At 37.7% G+C, this 26824-nt stretch overlaps 1 protein-coding gene across 1 annotated transcript in view; it reads left to right on the top strand.

Moving 5' to 3' along the window:
• Window positions 1-26824, top strand: part of CNTNAP5 (contactin associated protein family member 5) — an 857380-nt gene that overhangs the window by 416859 nt on the left and 413697 nt on the right. The gene's annotated exons all lie outside the window — the stretch shown is intronic.

Below are 26824 nucleotides of genomic sequence, written 5' to 3'. Positions count from 1 at the left end.
AAAGAGAATCTGTCACTCTTTGACTCAGGATGCAAAATACCAGGCAGGTTTTTTTTGTTGGTTTTTTTTTTTTTTGAGTTGCTGATAACCGGAAATCTATGAGTATCAATCATTCTTATTTGTTTAAGTGATTGTAAAAACAAAGAATACACACAATATTGAAATTATCTTAAAGCAAAGAGATATTGTTTAGGAACTTGAGGACAATAAATAACACAAAACCATCATGAAGTTTCACTAGGTCCCCATATACTTTACCTCTAATGACTTGAGAGGTGATTCTAAAGTTCACCCAGTTGCCTGATTTAACATTTGTTTTCAAGTTATTGCTACCTGTGGTCTCCAGTATAGATAATCTGTATGGAATCACAGCTGAGTGCCATTAAAGTGAATGTCAGCATTTAGGGAAAGACATCCAAAGATGTCACTCAATTTATGAAGTTGGAACAGATTTCTTCTAGAAATGTATAAATTTTTTGGTGCCTTGTAAGAAGTGTTTCCTGAGGGAGGGGGTGTAAACACCTTGAAATGTTCCTACGAAGCAAACTCTGCTTCAGAGACTCCAAGCCCCTTCCAAAGTATGCAGCCAGCTTGTTCATATGAAGGTAAAAGAAGACAGACTGACTATAACAGTGACATTGACATTGGCTGCACTGGAACAGGAGAGGTAGGTGTTGGGAGAAGTCTCTCAAACAACTGGAGCTCTCCAGCCTCTGAAGATTCACCTTCAAGGCTGTGTGGAGAGAAAGGGGCGCCAGGGACAGGAATCCTGGGTCGTAATTACCACTTTACCACTAAGTAGGCACAAAAACCTGGGAAGTAAAATTTCCGAACTTCAGTCACCCAGAAACAATATGAACACCCTTACTCCTAAATAGGATATCTGAATCTGAATCTAAGGTCTGTTTTTTTATTGAAGTATAGTTGATTTACAATGTAGTGTTAGTTTCTGCTGTACAGCAAAGTGATTCAGTTATACATATATATATATATGCTTTTTTCATATTCTTTTCCATTATGGTTTATTTACAGGATATAGAATATAGTTCCCTGTGCTATACAGTAGGTCCTTGTTGGTTATCTATCTTAAATATAGTAGTGTGTATATGTTACTCCCAAACTCCTAATTTATCCCTCCCCCACCTTTCCCCTTTGGTAACCATAAGTTTGTTCTCTATGTCTGTGAGTTTGTTTCTGTTTTGTAAATAAGTTCATTTGTGTCATATTTTAGATTCTACATGTAAGTGATATCATATGATTTTTGTTTTTCTCTGTCTGACTTCACTTAGTATGACAATCTCTAGGTCCATCCATGTTGCTGCAAATGGCATTATTTTATTCTTTTTTATGGTTGAATAGTATTCCATTGTGTGTATGTATGTTTGTGTGGGTGTGTGCATATATGTGTGTGTGTGTATATATATATATATATATATATATATATATATGTGTGTATATATATATATATATATATATGCCACATATTCTTTATCCTTATCCATTCATCTGTTGATGGACATTTAGATTGTTGCTTCTGTGTCTTGGCTATTGTGAATAGTGCTGCTATAAATATTGGGGTGCATGTATCTTTTCGAATTAGAGTTTTCTCCAGATATATTTCTAGGAGTGGGATTGCTGGATCATATGGCAACTCTATTTTTAGTTCTTAAGAAACCTTCATACTGTTCTCCATAGTGGCTGCACCAATTTACATTCCCACTAACAGTGTAAGAGGGTTCCCTTTTCTCCACATCCCCTCCAGTATTTGTTTGTTTGGGTTTTTTTTAAACATCTTTATTGGAGTATAATTACTATACAATGTTGTGTTAGTTTCTGCTGTATAGCAAAGTGAATCAGCTATACGTATACATATAACTCCATATCCCCTCCTTCTTGCATCTCCCTCCCACGCTCCTTATCCCACCCCTCTAGGTGGTCACAAAGCACCGAGCTGATCTCCCTGTGCTATGTGGCTGCTTCCCACTAGCTATCTATTTTATGTTTGGTAGTGTGTATATGTCCATGCCACTCTCTCACTTCATCCCAGCTTACCCTTCCCCCTCCCCGTGTCCTCAAGTCCATTCTCTATGTCTGCGTCTTTATTCCTGTTCTTCCCCTAGCTCTTCAGTAGCTTTTTTTAAAAAATTCTCTATATATGTGTTAGCATACGGTATTTGTTTTTCTCTTTCTGACTTACTTCACTCTGTATGATGGACTCTAGGTCCATCCACCTAACTACAAATAACTCAGTTTCGTTTCTTCTTACAGCATTTGTTTTTTGTAGACTCTTTTAATGATAGAGAATCTAAGGTGTATTTTATAACAATGTTGTCTATTAATGAGAATCTATGTTACTGATTTTATATCTGCCATGGGGTCATATATATACATTTGAGCCCTGCTACCACCAGATAGAAGAATGACTGAATTCAGGTCCCTGAGTTCCAGGGACCCATTGTCAGAGGATGTCCTGCTACTCTAGAGCAGTGCACTATCAAATTCTACAACAGGGACAATTACATTCTGCAAATCTAGGTTACTCTTCAAATTGTAGCATGCCGTGTTAATATTTGGCAAGAAAATATGGTAGCTTTCATTCCTCCATCTTAGACGATGTCAAGGATATCAATCAAGTGACACAGTGCCTTTCCACGAGGCTTCTAGCAGGGAGTTTGCCGCACTCACATGTATGCAGTTGTCAGCTTCTCCTCCCACGTGGAAGGCAAACACAGACAGGGGCTCATAGAATCTTCTGCCAAAAAAATAATTAGCAGAAAGAATGTAGATGCTTTACTTCTCATTAGAATGTCATTCCAGTGCACATCACTCATCCCACGTGATTTTTTCCAAATGCTTCTGAGACAGACTATAGCAATTCATTTTAATTCCATCCTGGAGCAGAAGGGTTTTAGAAAAGAGATTTTTTAGGATCTTAGTGAGATTCCATTTCTCTGATAGTCTGCAACTCAGTAAGTCTTTTTTTTTTTTTAGCATCTTTATTGGAGTATAATTGCTTTACAATGGTGTGTTAGTTTCTGCTGTATAACAAAGTGAATCAGCTATACATATACATATGTCCCCATATCCCCTCCCTCTTGCGTCTCCCTCCCACCCTCCCTATCCCACCCCTCTAGGTGGTCACAAAGCACCAAGCTGATCTCCCTCTGCTATGCAGCTGCTTCTCACTTGCTATCTATTTTAAATTTGGTAGTGTGTATATGTCAATGCCACTCTCTCACTTCGTCCCAGCTTACCCTTCCCCCTCCCCATGTCCTCACGTCCATTCTCTACCTCTGCATCTTTATTCCTGTCCCCTAGGTTCTTCAGAACCACTTTTTTTTTTTAGATTCCATATATATGTGTTAGCATTCGGTATTTGTTTTTCTCTTTACTTCACTCTGTGTGACAGGCTCTGGATCCATCCACCTCACAACAAATAACTCAGTTTCATTTCTTTTTATGGCTGAGTAACATTCCATTGTATATATGTGCCACATCTTCTTTATCCATTCATCTGTTGATGGACATTTAGGTTGCTTCCACATCCTGGATATTGTAAATAGAGCTGCAATGATTGTTGTGGTACATGACTCTTTCTGAATTATGGTTTTTTTCAGGGTATGTGCCCAGTAGCGGGATTGCTGGGTCATATGGTAGTTCTATTTGTAGTTTTTTAAGGAACCTCCATACTGTTCTCCATAGTGGCTGTATCAAGTTACATTTCCACCAACAGTGCAAGAGTGTTCCCTTTTCACCACACCCTCTCCAGCATTTCTTGTTTGTAGATTTTTTGATGATGGCCATTCTGACATGTGTGAGGTGATACCTCATTGTAGTTTTGATTTTCATTTCTCTAGTGATTAGTGATGAGGAGCATCCTTCCATGTATTTGTTGGCAATTTGTATATCTTCTTTGGAGAAATGTCTATTTAGTTCTTTTGCCCATTGTTGGATTGGGGTATTTTTTTGTTTGTTTTTTGGGTTTGTTTTTATTGAGCTGCATGAGCTAGCTGCTTGTATATTTTGGAGGATAACCCTGTTTGCAAATATTTTCTCCATTCTGAGGGTTGTCTTTTTTGTCTTGTTTATAGTTTCCTTTGCTGTGCAAAAGCTTTTAAGTTTCATTAGGTCACATTTGTTTATTTTTGATTTTATTTCCCTTTCTCTAGGAGGTGGGTCAAAAAGAATCTTGCTGTGATTTATGTCATGGAGTGTTCTGCCTATGTTTTCCTCTAAGAGTTTTATAGTGTCTGGCCTTACATTTAGGTCTTTAATACATTTTGAGTTTATTTTTGTCTATGGCGTTAGAGAGTGTTCTAATTTCATTCTTTTACATGTAGCTATCCAGTTTTCCCAGCACCACTTATTAAACAGGCTGTCTTTTCTCCACTGTATATCCTTCCCTCCTTTATCAAAGATAAGGTGACCATATGTATGTGGGTTTATCTCTGGGCCTTCTATCCTGATCCATTGATCTATATTCCTGTTTTTGTGCCAGTACCATACTGTCTTGATTACCGTAGCTTTGTAGTATAGCCGGAAGAGAGGGAGCCTGATTCCTCCAGCTCTGGTTTTCTTTCTCAAGATTGCTTTGGCTACTTGGGGTCTTTTGTGTTTCCCTGAAAGTTGTGAATTTTTTTGTTCTACTTCTGTGAAAAATGCCATTGGTAGTTTGATAGGGATTGCATTGAATCTGTGGATTGCTTTGGATAGTATAATGATTTTCACAATGTTGATTCTTCCAATCCAAGTACAAGGTATATCTCTCCTTCTGTTTGTATCATCTTTAATTTCTTTCACCAGTGTCTTATAGTTTACTGCATACAGGTCTCTTGTCTCCTTAAGTAGGTTTATTCCGAGGTATTTTATTCTTTTTGTTGCAATGGTAAACGGGAGTGTTTCCTTAATTTCTCTTTCAGATTTTTCATCATTAGGGTATAGGAATGCAAGAGACTTCTGTGCATTAATTTTGTATCCTGCTACTCTACCAAATTCATTAATTAGCTCTAGTAGTTTTCTGGTAGCATCTTTAGGATTCTCTATGTATAGTATCATGTCATCTGCAAACAGTGACAGTTTTACTTCTTCTTTTCCAATTTGGATTCCTTTTATTTCTTTTTCTTCTCTGACTGCTGTGGCTAAAACTTCCAAAAATACGTTGAATAACAGTGGTGAGAGTGGGCAACCTTGTCTTGTTCCTGATCTGAGAAGAAATGGTTTCAGTTTTTCACCATTGAGAATGATCTTGGCTGTGGGTTTGTCATATATGGCCTTTACTATGTTGGTGTAGGTTCCCGCTATACCTATTTTCTGGAGAGTTTTTATCATAAATGGGTGTTGAATTTTGCCAAAAGCTTTTTCTGCATCTATTGAGATTATCATATGATTTTTATCCTTCAATTTGTTAATATGGTGTATCACATCGATTGATTTTGTATACTGAAGAGTCCTTGCATTCCTGGGATAGACCCAACTTGATCATGGTGTATGGTCCTTTTAATGTGCTGTTAGATTCTGCTTGCTAGTATTTTGTTGAGGATTTTTGCATCTATATTCACCAGTGATATTGGCCTGTAGTTTTCTTTTTTCATGACATCTTTGTCTGGTTTTGGTTTCAGGGTGATGGTGGCTTTGTAGAATGAGTTTGGGAGTGTTCTTCCCTCTGCTATATTTTGGAAGAGTTTGAGAAAAATAGGTGTTAGCTCTTCTCTAAATGTTTGATAGAATTCACCTGTGAAGACATCTGGTCCTGGGCTTTTGTTTGTTGGAAGATTTTTAATCACAGTTTCAATTTCAGTGCTTGTGATTGGTTTGTTTACATTTTCTCTTTCTTCCTGTTTCAGTCTCCGAAGGTTGTGCTTTTCTAAGAATTTGTCGATTTCTTCCAAGTTGTCCATTTCCTTGGCATATAGTTGCTTGTAGTAATCTCTCATGATCCTTTGTATTTCTTAAGTGTAAGTTCCTACTTCTCCTTTTTCATTTCTAATTCTGTTGATTTGAGTCTTTTCTCTATTTTCTTGATGAGTCTGGCTAAAGGTTTATCAATTTTGGTTATCTTCTCTACGAGCCAGCTTTTAGTTTTATTGATCTTTGCTCTTGTTTCCTTCATTTCTTTTTCATTTATTTCTGATATGATATTTATGGTTTCTTTCCTTCTGCTAAATTTGTTTTTGTTGTTGTTGTTCTTCTCTCTCTAATTACTTTAGGTGTAAGGTTAGGTTGTTTATTTGAGATGTTTCTTGTTTCTTGAGGTAGGATTGTATTACTATACACTTACCTCTTAGAATTGCTTTTGCTGCATCCCATAGGCTTTGAGTCGTCGTGTTTTCATTGTCATTTGTTTCTAGGTATTTGCTGATTTCCTCTTTGATTTCTTCAGTGATCTGTTGGTTATTTAGTAGCGTATTGTTTAGCCTCCCATGTGTTTGTATTTTTTACAGTTTTTTTCCTGTAATTGATATCTAGTCTCAAAGTGTTGTGGTCGGAAAAGATACTTGATAGAATTTCAATTTTCTTAAATTTACCAAGGCTTGATTTTTGACTCAAGATATTGTCTATCCTGGAGAATGTTCCATGAGCACTTGAGAAGAAAATGTATTGTTCTTTTTGGATGGAATATCCTATAAATATCCATTAAGTCCATCCTGTTTAATGTGTCATTTAAAGCTTGTGTTTCCTTATTTATTTTCATTTTGGATGATCTGCCCATTGGTGAAAGTGGGGTGTTAATTTCCCCTACTATTATTGTGTTACTGTCAATTTCCCCTACTATTATTGTGTTACTGTCAATTTCCCCTTTTATGATTGTTAGCATTTGCCATATGTATTGAGGTTCTCCTATGTCGGGTGCATAAATATTTACAACTGTTATATCTTCTTCCTGGATCAATCCCTTGATCATTATGTAGTGTCCTTCTTTGTCTCTTGTAATAGTCTTTATTTTAAAGTCTATTTTGTCTGATTTGAGAATTGCTACTCCAGCTTTCTTTTGATTTCCATTGCATGGAATATCCTTTTCCATCTCCTTACTTTCAATCTGTGTGTGTCCCTAGGTCTGAAGTGGGTCTCTTTAGCATATATAAGAGTCCTGTTTTTATATCCATTCAGCCAGTCTCTGTCTTTTGGTTGGAGTATTTAATGCATATATATTTAAGGTAGTTATTGATATGTATGTTCCTATTACCATTTTCTTAATTGTTTTGGGTTTGTTATTGTAGGTCTTTTCCTTCTCTTGTCTTTCCTGCCTAGAGAAGTTCCTTTAGCATTTGTTGTAAAGCGGGTTTGGTCTCTTAACTTTTGTTCATCTGTAAAGGTTTTAATTTCTCCATCAAATCTCAATGAAATCCTTGCTGGGTAGAGTAATCTTGCTTGTAGGTTTTTCCCTTTCATCATTTTGAATATCTTCTGCCACTCCCTTCTGGCTTGCAGAGTTTCTGCTGAAAGATCAGCTGTTAACCTTACTGGGATTCCCTTGTATGTTATTTGTTGCTTTTCCCTTGCTGCTTTTAGTATTTTTTCTTTGTATTTAATTTTTGATAATTTGATTAATATGTGTCTTCGTGTGTTTCTCCTTGGATTTATCTTGTATGGGACTCTGCACTTCCTGTACTTGATTGACCATTTCCTTACCCATATTAGGGAAGTTTTCAAGTATAATCTCTTCAAATATTTTCTCAGACCATTTTTTTTCTCTTCTTCTGGGACCCTTTAATGTTGTCCCAGAGGTCTCTGAGACTGTCCTCAATTCTTTTCATTCTTTTTTCTTTATTTTGCTCTGTGGTAGTTATTTCCACTATTTTATCTTCCAGGTCACTTGTCCATTCCTCTACCTCAGTTATTTTGCTATTGATTCCTTTCAGTGTATTTTTAATTTCATTTATTGTGTTGTTCATCATTGTTTGTTTGCTCTTTAGTTCTTCTAGGTCCTTCTAGTTTATTCTTGTATTTTCTCCATTCTATTTCCAAGACTTTGGATCATCTTTACTATCGTTACTCTGAATTCTTTTCCAGGTAGACTGCCTATTTCTTCTTCATTTGTTTGGTCTAGTGGGTTTTTTCTTTGCTTCTTCATCTGCATATTTCTCTTTCTTCTTATTTTGCTTAACTTGCTGTGTTTGGTTTCTCCTTTTCGCAGGCTGCACATTCGCAGTTCCTATGTTTTTGGTGTCTGCCCCCAGTGGGTGAGGTTGGTTCAGTGACTTGTGTAGGCTTCATGGTGGAGGGGACTGGTGCCTGTGTTCTGGGGTGTGGGGCTGGATCTTGTCTTTCTGGTGGGCAGGGCTGTGTCTGGTGGTGTATTTTTGGGTGTCTGTGCACTTAGTATGATTTTAAGCAGGCTTTCTGCAAATGGGTGGCATTGTGTCTCTGTCTTGCTAGTTGTTTGTCATGGGGTGTCCAACTGCTGTTCACTAGCCATTGGGTGGAGCTGAGTCTTTTTGTTGAGATGGAGATCTCTGGGAGAGCTCTCACCGATTGATATTATGCAGGGTAGGAGGTCTCTGGTTATCCAATGTCCTGAACTCAGCTCTCCCACCTCAGAGGCTCAGGCCTGACAGCAGGCCAGAGAACCAAGACCCTGTCAGCAACATGGCTCAGAAGAAAAGGGAGAAAGAAAGTAAGAAAAAATTAGAAAACAAATGAATATAAAGAAAAAAATTATTAAAATAAAAAATAATAAAGAACAATAATAAAAAAAAGAAAAGAGCAATCAAACCAATAAACAAATCCACCAGTGATAACAATCACTAAACACTAAACTAAGATAAAGATAAAAAATCAGAATAAAGTCAGTCACAGACATCAAACCCCAAGTTTTACAGTTGTTCCCAAAGTCCATTGCCACAATTTTAGGAGGATTCATTGTCCATTTAGGTATTCCACAGATGCAGGGTACATCAAGTTGATTGTGGAGATTTGATCCGCTGCTCCTGAGGCTGTATGGAGAAATTTCCCTTTCTCTTCTTTGTTCGCACAGCTCCTGGGGTTCAGCTTTGGTTTTGGCCCCTCCTCTGTGTGTAGGTCACCTGAGGACATCTGTTCCTTCCCAGACAGGACAGAGTAAAGCACCAGCTGATTTGAGGGCTCTTGCTCATTCAGGCCATGGGGAGGGAGGGGTATGGTAGTTATAATTGGAATGTAGGTCAAGCCTGTGGCAGTAGAGGCTGGCGTAATATTATGGTAGCCTGAGGCACACTGTGTGCTCTCCTGGGGAACTTGTCCCTGGATCCTGGGACGCTGGCAGTGGCGGGCTGCACAGGCTTCCTTGGGGTGTGGAGAGTGACCTGTGCTTGCACACAGGCTTCTTGATGGCTGCAGCAGCAGCGTTAGCATTTCACGCCTGTCTCTGGGGTCTGAGCTGATAGCTGCAGCTCACACCCATCTCTGGAGCTCGCTTAGGTGGTGCTCTGCCTTCTGTGGGCACATGGGAAACGAATTCTCTCTCCTTGCGCACCCTGAAACAATAGTCTCTTACCTCTTAGGCAGGTCCAAACTTTTTCCCGGCCTCCTTCCTGGCTAGCTGTGGCACACTAACCCCCTTCAGGCTGTGTTCACGCAGCCAACCCCAGTCCTCTCTCTGGGATCTGACCTCTGAAGCCTGAGCCTCAGCTCCCAGCCCCCACCACCCCAGGGGTTGAGCAGACAAGCCTCTCGGGCTGGTGAGTGCTGGTTGGCACCGATCCTCTGTGCGGGAATCTCTCTGCTATGCCCTCTGCACCCCTGTGGCTGCGCTCTCCTCCGTGGCTCTGAAGCTTCCCCCCAGCCCACCCCCCATCTCTGCCAGTGAAGGGGCTTCCTAGTGTGTGGAAGCTTTTCTTCCTTCACAGCTCCCTCCCAGAGGTGCAGGTCCTGTTCCTATTCTTTTGTCTGTTTTTTCTTTTGCCCTACCCAGGTACGTGGGGAGTTTCTTGCCTTTCAGGAAGTCTGAGGTCTTCTGCCAGCATTCAGTAGGTGTTCTGTAGGAGCATTACCGTGTGTAGATGTATTTTTGATGTATTTTTGATGTATTTTTGGGGAGGAAGGTGATCTCCATGTCTTACTCCTCTGCCGTCTTGAAGGTCCCCCCAAGCATTCTTTTCTTATCAAGAGTGCTCAGTTATCCTTTTTAACATAGGCACCTTACCAGTATCAAAACTATTAAAAACATATTTTTCAAATATGTGACTTGGGACTTCCCTGGTGGTGCAGTGGTTTAGAATCCACCTGCCAATGCAGGGGACATGGATTTGAGCCCTGGTCTGGGAAGATCCCACATGCTGTGGAGCAACTAACCAGTGCACCACAGCTACTGAGCCTGCCCTCTGGAGCCCATGAGCCATAACTACTGAACCCATGTTCTGCAACTTCTGAAGCTCTCGCCCCTAGAGCCTGTGTTCTGCAACAAGAGAAGCCACCGCATTGAGAAGGCTGTGCACTGCAATGAAGAGTAGCCACTGCTCTCTGCAACTAGAGAGGGCCACGTGCAGCAATGAAGATGCAATGTAGGCAAAAATAAATAAATAAATAAATATGTGATTTATGTTATCATAAATACTAAAAAGACATTTTTTTTAAATAAATATATTTAATAAGAATTCTTGGTAAGAAAAAGCTATATTAAACTAAACACTCTAAGCATTTAAAAATACATGTACATCTTCAAATATAAGTTTTATTGACTTTTAAAGAAAATATGAGGTCGTGCTTTTATTTTATTTATTTTATTTTATTTTATTTTATTTTATTTTGGCCACACTTGCAGGATCTTAGTTCCCTGACCAGGGATCGAACCTGGGTCCCCACAGTGAGCTCACTGAGTCCTAATCAGTCCACAGCCAGGGAATCCCCTAGATAGTACTTTTATAATCAAAGATTGTTGGAGGTCCTTCCAAGTATGACATAAATTTTAGAAACCTGGAAATAAAATATATGATTGTACATACAAAATATTTTAAAAGACACATGCAATTCCACAAAAAAATACAGACAGAATGATATCATCCTCCCAAGAACTGGGAAAAGTATTTCAAAATTTAATTAATGAATCAGAAGCCCCCACAAATAATTTTTAAAAAGGTAACTCAATGGAAAAATAGGTAAAGAACATGAATATATAAAAAATACAGATTACTCTCAAATATATAAAAAGATACACAACCTCACTCATAAGAAGCAGGAATGCAAATTCACACTACAACGATATTTTAAACTTAAGACTGCAGGGAACACAAAATTTATAATGTTGGCATGGATATGAAGGAACCAGAACTATTTAATCTATTGTTAGTGGGACTCTAATTAATACAATGTCAAAGAAAAGGCAGCATCTTCAAAACTGAAACAAGTGCTCTTCAATCCAACAATTCTGTTTCTAGGAATATATCCTACAATTTTAAGCAAATGTGTGCAATGAGGTTTATGTTAGGAATAACAAAAGATTGGAAGATGGCCCAAAAGTCCATCAAAAGGAGGTCAATTAAAAATTATGGTAACCCCTGTAAGGAAACGGCTCTGCCAGAGTGTCCCAGTGACCTCACGCTGTCCTCTTGGGCCAGACAGCCAAAGCCATGACCCTCAGCTGATCTGAGTCTTGACAAGACACCTTGTCATCTTCCTGAGACACAAGAGGATGGAGGCCTGCAATTAGCGGCTCCAAGGCCATCGCCACCTGCCTCCTGGCCCCATACGACACTGTCCTGACACAGTTTCTTGACACCCCTAAGTTCTGCGGAGGCATGAGGCTTTCTGCCCTGCATGGTTAGAGTAGAGTTGCATCACATAGAATTGCTTAGCCTGATGTTGAATCTGGCCTCTGTACCCCAACACCAAATTAAATCTCGGAGACAGAGTTTTGGGTGAAGTAGAAAAAAATAGCTTTATTCCTTTGCCAGGCAAAGAGGGACACAGCAAACTTATGCCCTCAAAACTGTGTGTTCCAACCTGGAGGGGGTAGTGAGGAGTTTTATAGTAATGGTTCAAAAAGGAGAGTGTGAACAGCTCATGGACATTTTTCTGATTGGCTGGTGGTGAGGTAATTAGGAGTCGGCATCATCAACCTTCTGGTTCCAGCAGGTCTGGGGTCCACGTGCTTGTGGGCAGCAGACAGTTACCTTCTCCCAACTGGTGGAGGTTTCAGTATCTGCAAAACAGCTCAAAGATATTGTTGTGTGTATCCCTTGAGGGGGAACAGGACCCTGCCCCAAGGCTGCACTATTGTTTCTTGAGTGCTCCTCCCTTGTCTCTGCATCCCCTCCCTTCCCTGATTAGCAACTGTTTGAACTGCCCATTGGAACTCAGGGAAGGTCACGGAGGCTGAAATAAGCCTATTTCCTATAATCAGGAAATGGGGGACAGAGAGAGGCTTTTGTGCCCAGGAGCCTCACAAGTTCCTGCTCAGTTTCAAGCCAAAGTCTAGAATTAGATCTACAGCAATAAAGACTCTCGCAACTCACATTGTAGTCATCTGCCCTCATACTTAGCGTCCTCTGTGTTGGTGTGTGGACACAGGGGCCATGGGAGATGTCCTATGTGTCTACTTTTCCCTTTACTGTCTAAGGCACACATCATCGGAATCTCACATTGGCTCCTTTATCTCTTCGTGTATCTGCCAGGCCTTGGCCTTGGACTCACCTTGTTTTGTGTGTGTGCTTGACAAACCCGAGCAGAAGTATTATGCTTCCATTAAAAAGAATGAGGCAGCCCTATATGTTCTGATGTGGAACCATCTCCAGTATAAATTGTTCAATGAAAAGGAAAATTAGTGTGCAGTGCAGTGTAAACAGTATCTGTGTTTAAAAAAATAGAAAAGAATATATAGACTTGAAAGTGCATAGACCCACAGAAATCTCTGGAAGGATACATATAATCAGATCAGAAGAAAGTGGGATCAACAAAGAAAAAAACTTTATTCTTTGCTGTGTACTCTTCTGAAACATTTTGAATTTTGTACCACACGCCAAAAAAAGTACTTTAAGAAAGAACTGAGGCAATAGAATGAATACATGACTTTAAAAGGTATTCCTTATGTTTACTTCTAAAATCACATTCTCTATGTTTATTCATAGTGTTTCTTCAAGAGCACTTGTCACTTTATAATATGTTATTAAATTAATTTTTTTAGATGAAGTAAAAAACAAGTTAGTTGGATTTACAGTGTTGTGTTAGCTTCAGGTGTACAGCAAAGTCATTCAGTTATACATATATATATATTCTTTTTTTTTGAAGTTGAAAAATTTTATTTTACTTATTTATTGTTTTCATCATATTATATACTTTATTGTTTTATTGACTTACAGTTGATTTAGAGTATTGTGCTAATTCTTTTTCAGATTCTTTTCCCTTATAGGCTATTACAAAAGATTGAGTATAGTTCCCTGTACTATATAGTAGGTCCCTGTAGGTTATCTATTTTATATATAAAATTTACTTTAAAAAATTTTATTTATTTATTTATTTATTCAGTTTTGGCTGTGTTGGGTCTTTGTTGCTGTGTGTGGGCTTTCTCTAGTTGCAGTGAGTGGGGGCTACTCTTCGTTGTGGAGCATGGGCTCTAGGCAAGGGGGCTTCAGCAGCTTAGCAGGCTTAGCATGGGTTTAGCTGCTCCACAGCATGTGGGATATTCCTGGACCAGGGCTTGAACCCATGTCCCCTGCATTGACAGGCGGATTCTTAATCACTGCACCATCAGGAAAGTCCCCAAATTTACTTATTTTTAGTTGTCTATCTCTTCATCCCCAACCCAGCCATAGAACTGAAGCTCATCATAAGGGTCAAGATTTTCTTTTTTACTTTATTTCTGTAGTTTTGTATCTGGTACATAATATACACTCAATAAATATTTGTTAAGTAAATTTTATAGGTTTATTTCTGTGCATTCTAAAGATACCAATTTACACCCTACTTTTCTTCCCATAAGGCGTTCCTGATGGGTCACCATAGTCAGAGACCACCTATTGCTGCCCTTACTTTGGCTTAGTACTGCCCTAATGGACTTCCTCTTGGAGCTCAGACATGATTAAAGGACTGGCTGGACATAATACAACTTTTCATTGGGTGATCAAAATAACTACAGATCAGAAGGGTAACTGTTTTGCAGGTCATATCATGTGGTAGTATAATTGTTATTGGTCCTTTTTTGAGTGGGGTGGTGGGAAACTCAGTTGAAAGACTATGGTAGAAAGAGAGAAATAAATGGAAGAAAATAAAATAAGGAAAAGGCAAATAAGTAGGTGCAAAGTGGAAATAAGGGGAAAACAATGGAAGAAAACAACCAAGCTCCTATTTTGTGTGGCATTTAGTGATTTTGTTGAGTCCCTCAAGCAGCCTAGTGAGGGAGATTATTACATTCTATATCACAGACATAAAAGACAAGAGTGACTAATGACCCTCCCATTCCTATTCCTCAAGTCATCGAGTAACAGAAACAGGATTTGAGTCTAGGTATGCATAGCCAATCACCGGAAGTCATTCTGGTGCCAGCCTTTCTCCCTGAAGGAGGGATAATCTCTCAAGATCCAAGCACAGGCTGTGGTCCTTATCCTGGCCTCTGCATGTATATAAGACTTGAAACCACATTTCCTTGGTGCCATTTTTCTATCTAGTTTTAAATTTAAAAGTTTTTGATCTTTGAACTTGCTAATTGCATGTTTCTCCAAGTTTTATAACAGTGAGATGTACATATTGAAAAGTAAACTAATTGTGTAGAACATGATGAGGGGAATTTGCCGATTCCAGTATTATACCCCAAATATTGTTTTCATTAAGGGGAAGTAAAAGAACACTTGATAAAATTCCTTATAGTATTATTTTAGCTGCAGTTAGGGGTGTGGTGGTAGGTTTTAACTATTTAATAAGACATTCTGAGGCCAGGTGAACTTAGGCTAAATGATTGTCATCACCAATAAAATATTATAAAGGCCCCACTTGAATACTCATAGGGCCTGAGGCAAGAGTCCTAATGGGGTCCACATACCATAGTTCTAAATATTTTAAAAGTTACAAATAAGCTAGCAAACAGTTGAATAAAATCTGTTCTACTTCTTTCTTTGACAAAGGAACATCCCACATGTCCAAGCCTGTCCACAGTGGAAACCCCCTTGGCCACTCCTAGGACCTATGTATGGGTCTGTGGTCCATCCTCAGGAGGACGGACAGTGGGGAGAATAGTTCAGAGAATAGTTCAGAGAATAGTTCAGGGCCCAGCTTCAGGCCCTGAAGCTGTTTCGGAGCTGTACAGGCAGGAAACTCTGGGGAGCTGGGTAGGAAGATTAAGTTTAGGAGGGTGATGACAGCTTCCTATCATCATTTCCCCTTGTTTTGCAAACACCACCCCTATGAAGCAGGATGTGACCAGAGGGTGGTCAGAGTGGGGCTCTCTAGGGTGTCAGTTCCACTGCAGGTGCCCTTCTAGCCTGAATGTATGGGGTGGGGATCGATATACTGAAGTTAGAATTTCCAATGAAGTCTTGCTTGAATGCTGAAATATACATGATTTACCCCATTATCCAATTTTTAAAAATTTATTTATTTATTTATTTATTTATTTTTGGCTGCATTGGGTCTTTGGTGCTGCACGTGGGCTTTCTCTAGTTGCAATGAGCAGGGGCTATTCTTCATTGCGGTGCGCACACAGCCTTCTCATTGCGGTGGCTTCTCATGTTGCGGAGTATGGGCTCAATGCATGCGGGCTTCAGTAGTTGTGGTGCGTGGGCTTGGCTGCTCTGCGACATGTGGGATCTTCCTGGACCAGGGCTCGAACCCGTTTCCCCAGCGCTGGCAGGCGGATACTTAACCCCTGCACCACCAGGGAAGTCCCCCATTATCCAATTAACCTAAGGTTAAAATTTTGTAAATTGATTCAGACAAAAATGAATAAATAAATATGTGCTGAACCAATCAGGCTGTTTCAGACTCTGGTGTCTGTGAATCTGTAAAAAGATATCCATTTAGAGAAAGGAACCCTAGACTAGCAATGGACCAGATTTCGGCCAGGAGCAGCACTCACGGTAAGAATTAGAAAGATGGTCTGAATCCAGCCCCTGGTGTGAAACCTGCTAGTAGGTAGAGAGCATTGGGTGGCTCTGGCAGAGGAAATAGGAGGGGCTGATTTATGCTATTGAGAAACTATTGGGGGTTTCCACTACTATAACCGTCCATCACATCTCCTTTTCTTCCCCATAGTGGGGACAGCAAAAGGCTCACCAAGTGCATGCCAGGCTGCCTAGGTTAGGGGCATACTGTGTCAGTGAGCCTAGGACTTTCAGTTTTAAAAATGAGAAAGTTTCAGGCCAACCAAGACCAGTTGTTCACCCTGGTCTTCACAGAGATGGTCCCTCAGTGGAACTGGAATAAAAGTAGCTGGAGGCGAGGCAGTGTGTGTAGGACCAGAGGGGCTACAACTGCACTCCTTGGCTCTAAAGCCTTAGTCAAGCTGTTAAACCTCTGTATGCCATCGTTTTCATCAGCTTTCAAGTGGAGCAAATAGTAATATCTAACTAAAAAGTTAAAGAAAAAAATAGTGAAAGTAAGCTGTAAACATAGGGCCCGTTGTGTAAAACTAGTCCATAAATGCCACTATTTTTTTTTATTATTGAAGTACAGTTGATATACAATGTTGTGTTAATTATTGCTGTACAGGAAAGTGATTCAATTATATATATATACTTTTTAAAACATTCTTTTCCATTATGGATTATCACAGGATATTGAATAGAATTCCCTGTGCTGTACAGTAGGGCCTTGTTGTATATCTACTCTCTATATAATAGTTTGCATCCCAAACTCCCAATCCATCCCTCCCCCACCCCACCTCCCCCTTGGCAACCACAAGTCAATTCTCTATGTCTGTGAGTATGTTTCTATTTTATATTTTAAGACATTTGTGTTATATTTTAGATTTTTAGATTCCACATATGATATTACATGGTATTTGTCTTTCTCTTTCTGAGTTACTTTACTTAGTATAATAATCTCTAGTTGCATCCATGTTGCTGCAAATGGCATTATTTTATTCTTTTTTATGGCTGTGTAATATTCCATTGTATATATGTAAGACATCTTCTTCTATTCATCTGTCGATTGACATTTAGGTTGTTTCCTTGTCTTGACTATTGTGAATAGTGCTGCTATAAACATAGGGGTGCATTTATTGTTTTGAATTAGAGTTTTGTCTTGATATATGCCCAGGAGTGGGATTGCTGGATCATATGGTAGTTCTATTTTTAGTTTTTTAAGGAAGCTCCATACTGTTTCCACAGTTGAGGAACTATGGGGGGTTTCCAATATTGGCTGGAAATTGGGGGTTTCCGATATAGGCTGCACCAACTTACATTCCCACCAACAGTGTAGAAGGGTTCCCTTTTCTCCACACTGTCTCCAGCATTTATTACTTATAGACTTTTTGGTGATGGCCATTCTGACTGGTGTGAGGTGGTACGTCATTGTAGTTTTGATTTGCATTTCTCTAGTAATTAGTGATGTTGAGCATGTTTTCATGTGCCTATTGAAATGCCACTATTGTTATTACTAAAAGAAAAACTTATCTAAGAGAGTTGCTGAGGCCAAATTCAACTGAAGTGTAAGGGGCAACAGCTGGGCTTGGGTCAGGAGCCAAAGCCAGGGTGGAGGTGGGTAGCTGTGGACCTGGAACACAGGCAGGAAGCATGGCCATGAATGAGTTGCTTTATGGAAACAAGGAGGGCTGTCAGGATAAATGCTTCCTCCTATTCAATTCAGGGTTGCATCTGGGTCAGATATTACTTACTCTTTTCCCTCCCAAAACAGAAATGAACAATTATATCATGCAGAAATAAAGGGACGCTGGGCATTTGTGAAAGAATAGAGTATAAAAGGAATAAAGAGGTGAAAATATGAAAACAAGTCACCTCATCTCAATATATAATCCCAAAGTAGGGACAAAAATAAGAGATAATATACACTACACCCCCTTAAGAGTTATAGAGATCAGAAGTTTGAAAGAAATTCCAATCTGAGTCATTGATCAAATCAAACAATAGAGCAGAAGCCAAAAATTGGTCACACGGGGAACAATTTGGACTACCCTCATCTTATTTGGCCCATTTAGTATTTTTTTTAAACTATTTGAATTCAGGCCAATATTTAAAAATCAAGAGGTACCATCAGAAAATTGGGATTTCTGGTCTTCTTTGAAATGACAGAAATTCATCTACCTTTGACAGCCTTCCTCCAGAAGGGCCATGATCTCTATGTATAATTCAACAAACACCAAGCTGGTGCAAGTTTTAAAGTGTGGAAAAAAAAAAAAAAAAGACAGCCGTTTGGATCCTTTTTCAAATATATTCCATTACAAAATAGGCTATCAGAACAAAAGTGAGACAAATATTCACTAATGAGAAACTTCAAATATATCAGAAATCCAAGTCTGACAGGAAAAGGAATCTTTAGAGCAAGAAGACTCTCAAATTCAAACAGGGCCAGAGAAAAAAACCAATAAGGAGGAATGAACTCATTGCCAGAGAAGTAACATCAAAGACTGAAAAAGAGACAAGCAAATTCCAGACAATAGAAGAGGAATGAGATCAAAGGAAAAGAGAGTGGCAGCTTCTAGGACCTCATACATTTAACATCAAAGTGTGTTTTCTCCCGGGCTTCATCCATTTGGAGCCCACCTGTGACACCATCAAACCCACCAGGTTCCCAGATGGACCAAGACACTCAGACTTCGAGTGAAACTTTACAATCTAACACCTGGTTTTGTTGACCACTAAGATCAATAAAAGGCTCACCATGCAATTTTCCAAGAGCAAACAAATAAGAAAAGTAAGAAAAGAAAGCAGCCACATTGACAAAAAAAGGACAGTAAGGTAAAGCGGTTTTAGAAGTAAATTGCTAGTGCTCTTTCTTGATCCGATTCAACAATTATTTGTTGTATCTCTTATGTTTGAGTCATACCTCTTGCATTAAATATTCAAAAATGAACAAATGTGGTCTGTGTCCTTGAGAAACTTTTTTTAGAGAGATTTACCAAAACATTCAACAAATATTTATTTCGCATGTATTATGTATCAGGCATCATTTTATGTGCTTGGAATATGTCCATGAAAAGAACAAGCACTTACCCTAGTGATGCTTGTGCTTTAGCAGGAGAGACAAACTATAAGCAATACGCATAACAAGTAAATAAATTACATAGTAAGAAAGATGACAAATGCTATAGAAAGAACAAAAATAGATCTAGGTAATGGGATTGGGAATCCTAAGATTGAGGGAAACAGGTTGCAACTTTAGATATGTTGATCAGGGTAGGGATTATTGAGATGATGTCCCTTAAGCCAGGACATTAAAAAAAAATGTGAATTTATCATATTGCTGTCTGGAGAGAACTGGCTTAGGGCATCTGGTTCCCTTATAGTGTCACAACTATTTTGTGTTATAGGAGCCCATGATCTAATGGAAACTGGATTTCCAGCTCTCTGATGCATATACTGAATGCCTTTGGGTTACTTCATGCAAATGATGTGCCCTGAAATATAATCTCTATTCAATACCATCAGTATCTGCCCCATGATGAAATATGCCTGAGTCTGAATGGAAAGGCAAAATCATATCATCAGTGTCCCAGACAAACAAATCAGTGAACGAAGAGGTTTGTAGAATACAGCTAGGGTTGACTTAAAAACAAAGATTAATTCAAGGAGACCCATTCAAGTTTAAAGGAAGTACAGGGGCAATTATAAACACAATAGAGATATATTTGTGAGATGTTAAAGAGAATAGTTTATACGACACAGCCACTGAAGTAACTGAGAAAAGCTCTGTAATTTTAGGATAGACATTTAGGAAATCAAATAAATAAACAAAAATAAACAATACTTTTTAGAATGCTGACTGAATAAGAAGAATGCAGAACGTGAGCCTGAAATATGCCTCCTACCCAAAGAACAAGTTACATAGAATTTGACACTCAACAGTTCAATGACCAGTTTTCCTAAATTTGAAAAAATTCATTGAAAATAGATACTGATCAGATAGTTCTAGCAACTTCTCTCTCTCTTTCTTTTTTTCTTTTTCCCTCTCAAATAAATATCAAGCTAGAAATGATCAAAGGACCTTTTAAAAGGAGGACACAACATATTTAGTTCCAGTGTTCTGAAAATCTGAAAACCAGAAGGAAACTCCTACAGGACTTTGGAGAAAATGTGTGTTTGTTTATTAATTCAAAAAAGAAAAGTTACTTAGTTTAATTGCTATTGATGTAAAACGTCAGTGTAAAATATATCAAACTTCAGACTGCAGAATATTAGCAAAGTTAGTATCCATATAGTTTTTATTCAGAAATTGTTGAAAATAAGCCTGCAAAACACTGTTTGGGAAGAACCTCTTAACTGAGAAATTGCTGCTGGTAAGAACAATCCTGCAAACAGCAAAGGCTACATGCCATGAGCCCCTCAATATGTCTCAGAGTAGGAAATCTTTTTTTTTTTTTTAATTGAAGTATAGTTGATTTACAATGTGTTAGTTTCAGGTGTACAGCAAAGTGATTCATATATATACATATGTATATATATATATATATACATATGTATATGTCTATTCTTTTTCAGATTCTTTTCCATTATAGGTTATTATTACAAGATATTGAATATAGTTCCCTGTGCTATAGAGTAGGTCCTTTGTAGGAAATCTTTTAATTTTCACATTAATCCAATCAAGCTACATTGTTTTTATGAGATTAGTATTGTCATTATCCTCATATTATGTATGAGGAAAATGAATCACACAACAGTTAGGTATTTTACCCAAGGTCCCACAGAAGGGCAGATCTGGTTTTAAATCCAGCCAGAGAAGCTCCTGAAACAGTGATTTTAACCACTTCACTGTGAAAAGCTAAAGATGGATGTTGATACAGCTCAAAAATTTATGCAATTTTGTAACAAATTGCCACAAAATAGAATATCTTTAAAAAAGAGTTTCAAAGTGGAAAAATAAATGTGCAGATCAATTGATAATAATAATAGTTTAAGTAATCAAAATTCAAAACAAGTTGGGGTTGGAGAAAAAACAAGTAATCAAAATTCAAAACAAGTGGATTTGGAGAAAGCCCAAATCTGGGCTTCGTAGATAGTAATCCAAAACTGTAGTTTGAAAAGCTAGATAATCACAGGATTATCTTCCAAGTCAGTTTTTTTAAAAAGACTAAAGAAATGAAATTGGGTTATTTGTAGTGAGGTGGATGGACCTAGAGTCTGTCATACAGAGTGAAGTAAGTCAGAAATAGAAAAACAAATACTGCATGCTAACACATATATATGGAATCTTAAAAAAAAAAAAACACCACAAAAAAAAGTTCTGAAGAACCTAGGGGCAGGACAGGAATAAAGATGCAGATGTAGAGAATGGACTTGAGGACATGGGGAAGGGGAAGGGGAAGCTGGGACAAAGTGAGAGAGTGGCATGGACATATATACACTACCAGATGTAAAATAGATAGCTAGTGGGAAGCAGCCACATAGCACAGGGAGATCAGCTCCGTGCTTTGTGACCACCTAGAGGGGTGGAATAGGGAGGGTGGGAGGGAGGGAGATGCAAGAGGGAGGGGATATGGGGATATATGTGTATGTATAGCTGATTCACTTTGTTATACAGCAGAAACTAACACAACATTGTAAAGCAATTATACTCCAATAAAGATATTTAAAAAAAGACTAAACATTATAGTCTACATAGCAAAAAGCATAAAAGAGACAATAATAAAAAATTAACAAACAGTAGAATAAAGCAATATTCATCATCTTTATAATTATAGCAATACACTTAAAAGTTTTCTAGGGACTTCCTCGGTGGTCCAGTGGTAAAGAATGCACCTTCCAATGCAGGGGACAGAGGTTCGATTCCTGGTCAGCAAACTAAGGTCCCACAAGCTGTGGGGCAACTAAGCCCATGCGCCACAACTACTGAGCTCGTGCACCTCAATGAGAGAGTCTGCATGCCACAACTAGAGAGAAGCCCACATGCTACAATGAAGAGCCTGCGCCACAACAAAAGATCCTGCATGCCTCAACGAAGACCCCGTGTGCCGCAACTAAGACCTGAAGAGCCAAGATAAACAAAGAAATTAAAAAAAAAAAAGAATATAGCATTATTAAAATTTTTTTTTCTAAATTCCCTCAAGTGGTAAGTAGTCTCATATTTGCTTAATAAACAAACACCAGTCATATGATATGTGGTTTTCAATTAATACATGTATGGCAGAAAACACCAAAATGATTATTTTTTTAAAGTTGGAACTGGGGACAAAGATACCCTGTTAAATTTATGTAAACTGAAAACAGTGGTAGAAAAATTAGTACCACTGAAAGTAAAAATTAAGATAAAAAGATAAAGGCTATTGTAAAGTACTAAGTGTTGTGGTTTCTAATTAAAAACACCTATAGTAAACAGATGTATATATGAAATAGAATATCAGTCAAATACAAAAAACCAAAACAGTTCATTTTTAGCAGTTAGATGTTGACTGACACTGTCCTGACGTGAGCTGTAGGGACTCAGAGGCCCAAGAGCAAGGCTGAAGGAAGTGGTTATTGGTTTTCCAGTTACGTTGCTAGAAGAATAAACTAATGGGCAGAGTTCAAGGAGAAAAGCTTGGGAACTTGGGTTGGCACTTGTTGGGAACTTGGGTGAGGCTCAGATGCCAGCTGAACTCAGCAGAAGAAGAGCTTGAATATGATCAGTATTCAATTTTTGCAAACAGTTGCTATAATCATTTGACCATCCCAGGTCACGCATAGCAGTGATCCTTGTGTGGATGGCTTGACCGACAAAAACATAGTTAAGAGCAAGATTTTGATTTTCGTTCACACAATTTTGACAAATCAGATAAAATTATGAATGCAAATGATGTGATGGATATAATTATTAATGTAAAATTAGTAGGTATATACCAAGTATAGCCTACAAGTGTTTATGAAGTATTTAGAAAAATCAATACTATATACACAGGAAAGAAAATCAGTAATATATGAAGCAAGTTTTCCCATTCTAACTAATCTGATAATGAACTAAATCTATAATTCAGTAGTACAATTATAGCCTCAAATTCTCAACTACATGAAAAATTTAAAATATAAAACAGGTTAAAAATTTAATCTCATACTCAAATGTGCAGAAATGCAATTTTGCTTCTCCTCCCTACCTGAATTCAATATGCTTATTGGCCCCTGCTTCCCCTGATAGCAGAAAAATCTAACCATGTTGATGAATGGTAACTAGTTAATGCCTATTTAAAACTTACTGTACTATTGTGTAAATACTGGGTTGTATTGGGGTTTCTTCTTGCTCCTCCTTTTTGTTTCCGTGGGCAGATCACTGGCTGCAGGCTTGTGGATAGCCCAGCATGGGAGTAAAGTGTCAGCCTCTGCAGCTGCTGTTCATGGTACCTGCAATGGCCTCAGGCTGTGAGGTCTAGTCACCTGGACACTTGGACCTCCGTATCAGCTACCAGCCTTTGACACACTTATATCCTCAGTCGATCCATATTCCCCATCCTGCTCTCACAGCCCTGGGGACCTCAGTAGCCTACTTCACACAGTGCTTCAGTGATGAGGCCGTTGAGAAGCAGCTCTCTTTTCTACTTCAACATGGAAGTATCAACTTCCATGTTGCTACTTCTCATAGCCATTGCTAATCTGTCTCTTCCAGCCAAGCTTTGCTCTGAGGCCATGCTGATTTTGAAGCCTCTTTAATAGGCTTACAGTCATCATTGTTGTCGGAATCAGGGGAGAAATAACTCCCTGCGTTTTCCAAAATCTGTCTTGTGACCTCCATCCTCATTCACCCAAACCTCATCAAATTTCAATCTCCTAGAGAGACTCAAAGAGCAGGTCCCACACCATGTAACTCTTATCTCTGCCAATTTTCTCTTAACATCCTCTACCCAGACTAGAAAGAGTTTTGCTCTCCTTTCATGTAATGGGAAATTACAGTTTTATAATACATACTATCCTCTGAACTATTTCACTTAAGAAAGGCTCTACCCCAAATCCTTCAATGTTTTTTTTTTCTATTTAAAATAAAGGTTTTTTATTTTCTTCTCTCCTTTTTGAATATTGCCCCATGACTAATATTTTCCTAAATCACAGCTGAGTGAAGTAGAACATTTTTTTTTTTTGGAAAATTGAGGAAGATGGCCAAAATAATTAAAAGAATAAAATTTTCATTATATATAAATTACATATAGTGATATATTTATAATTATATAAATTATAGAAAAGAATAAGAACTTCTGTCCACACAAAAACCTGAACATGAATATTTACAGCAGCATTATTCATAGTTGTCAAAACTTGGAGGCAACGAAGATGTCCTTCAGTAGGTGAAACAAACTGTGCTACATCCAGACAATGGAATATTATTCAGAGCTAAAAAGAAACAAGCTGTCAAACCATGCAAAGACATGGAGGAACCTTAAATTCATATCACTAAGTGAAAGAAGCCAAATTGAAATGGTTACATGCTGTATGATTCCAACAATATGACATTCTGGAAATGGCAAAATTATTGAAACAGTAAAAAGATCAATGGTTGCCAGGGATTGGAGTCAGGGGCTGGGGGAGGGATGGATCGGCAGAGAACAGGATTTTCAGAGGAGGCAAACTATTCTATATTATACTGTACTGGTGGATGCGTGTAATTTTCCATTTGTCCAAACCCACAGAATGTACAATACCAAAAGTAAACCGTAATGTAGGCTCTGGACTTTGGGTGGTGATGATGTATGAGTGTAGGCTCACCAGTTGGAAGAAATAAACCACTGGTGGAAGCTGTTGGTAACGGGGCGTCCTGTGTGTGTGTAGAGGCAGGGGGTATGTGGGAATCTCTCTACCTTCCTCTCAATTCTGCTGTGAAACTAAAGCTGCTCTAACATAATAAAGTTTTTAAAAAATAAACAAAAGTAACAAATAGTCAACTTTATTTTTACCTTATGAATTTGATTTATACAATTGCAAAAGGGAAGTGAATCTTTTTAAATCCACATGACTCAAACTGAAAACATTGGAATACGGCAATAAGTCAACAAAGAAGTTATCAGAGCAGTATTTTTACAAAGTATTTGTGGAATTAACAAGTTCATATTTTTTCAGTTTTCCAGAATATTTCTCAAGAGTTATGAGTCATTTTAAAATAGAGTCAAAGATAAAACTCGCAGAGTTTTACTCAGAGACACATTTAGACATGATCTAAACACTTGGCAAAAGAAGAAAACTAGAGCTCAAATTCATTTACTATTTAAAATATGAGCACATATACTTCAAGACAAATAGTGTGGTTCAATCAAAGAGAATCTATTAATTTCTGATCTATTAAAATAATTCAACCCATCAATAGATTAAATGTAAAATACCTTGTATTCTGTCACATGAATTTTTGAAAGACCAGTCAATAGATAAAACCGAGCCTTCATTTCTCATTTCAAACAGACAAACAAGAAATAAGCAACTAAATAATTTATGTGTAAATGAGATTAAAGGATATCTAATGTGATGTGGATTCATAATCAGTATTCTATGTACTGGGAAATATACAAAAGTACTGTTCCTTTTTGTTTGTTTTTGGCTTTTTCCCAAAGTTGTATACCATAATTCTTATTTATTGTTGTTTAAAAAGTTTTGGCTATATTTTAGAAAGTTTTGATCAGGACAATGAAACAAAAAAATGTATACAATTTGGCTTGAAAAGAGTAAAGTTTTAAATATGTCATCTGATTTTTTCTTTGAAAAGTTGTATGAAATTAACTAAAATGTACATTATTTAATATACGAGTATCTGGATAGAGAAAACAATAGGATGCGTATATAATTTACTTGATAAATGTTTAATTAATGAAAACAATTCATTTACACTGGAATTTGAGACATAAGTGATACATAACATTATATTGGTTTCAGATGTATTACATAATGATTTGATATTTGCATATATTGTAAAATGATCTCCACACTAAATCTATTTAACATCCATTACCACACATAATTACAACATTTTTTTCTTGTGATGAGAATTTTTAAGAGCTATTCCCTTAGTAACTGTCAAATATACAGTACAGTATTATTAACTATAATCTCCATGCAGTACATTACATCTAGTGACATTCATTTTATAACTGAAAGCTTGTACTTTTTGACCTTCTTCACCCATTTCGCCCACTCCCTCCTCCCCCACCTCTGGCAACCACCAGTCTGTTCTCTTTATCTATGAGTCATTCACATTTTTGTTTTGTTTTGTTTTTTAGATTCCATACAATGGAAGTTTTTAAATGCTTGAAATTCACTGGAATTAAGTTAATGATGACTATGTGAATGAGAGAAATAAAATAATAACCTTAAGTGAAGGGCCTTATCAAAAATATTTTGAAAATAGAAAAAGACACTGGGTTCTTGTATAGGAAGATGAAATATTTCAAAAATGTTTATTCACCAAGTAAATGTGTTTATGGAAACAACAAATTCTCAAAATTCCAACAGATTATTTTAAATAAAATGATTTTGAAATTAAACTTTAAAATTAAAATAGGCAAAAATATCAAATAATTATCTAGAGTACAACAATGGTAAATAGAAGTGGGCAGCAGGATTAATCACTCTTATCATATATTATAATGTATAAAGAAACAATTTTTTAAAAATAGTGTGGAACCTATGGGGGAAAAAAAGTAGACATCTGAAAGTAAGCTTTGCTTTATCTGTAGCTATTCATATGAGATGAAGACATTCTGATTGGGAGAACAAATCTTCCTGAAATACATGAAGCATTCAAATAGTTTAAATACATGCTAAAGGTAATATTTCAAAGCATTGAAGAAAAACTGGGTTAC

The sequence above is a fragment of the Kogia breviceps genome, chromosome 2 (assembly GCF_026419965.1).
Source record: "Kogia breviceps isolate mKogBre1 chromosome 2, mKogBre1 haplotype 1, whole genome shotgun sequence".
Taxonomy (NCBI): Eukaryota; Metazoa; Chordata; class Mammalia; order Artiodactyla; family Physeteridae; genus Kogia; species Kogia breviceps.
This window is presented reverse-complemented; position numbering and strand designations above follow the sequence as displayed.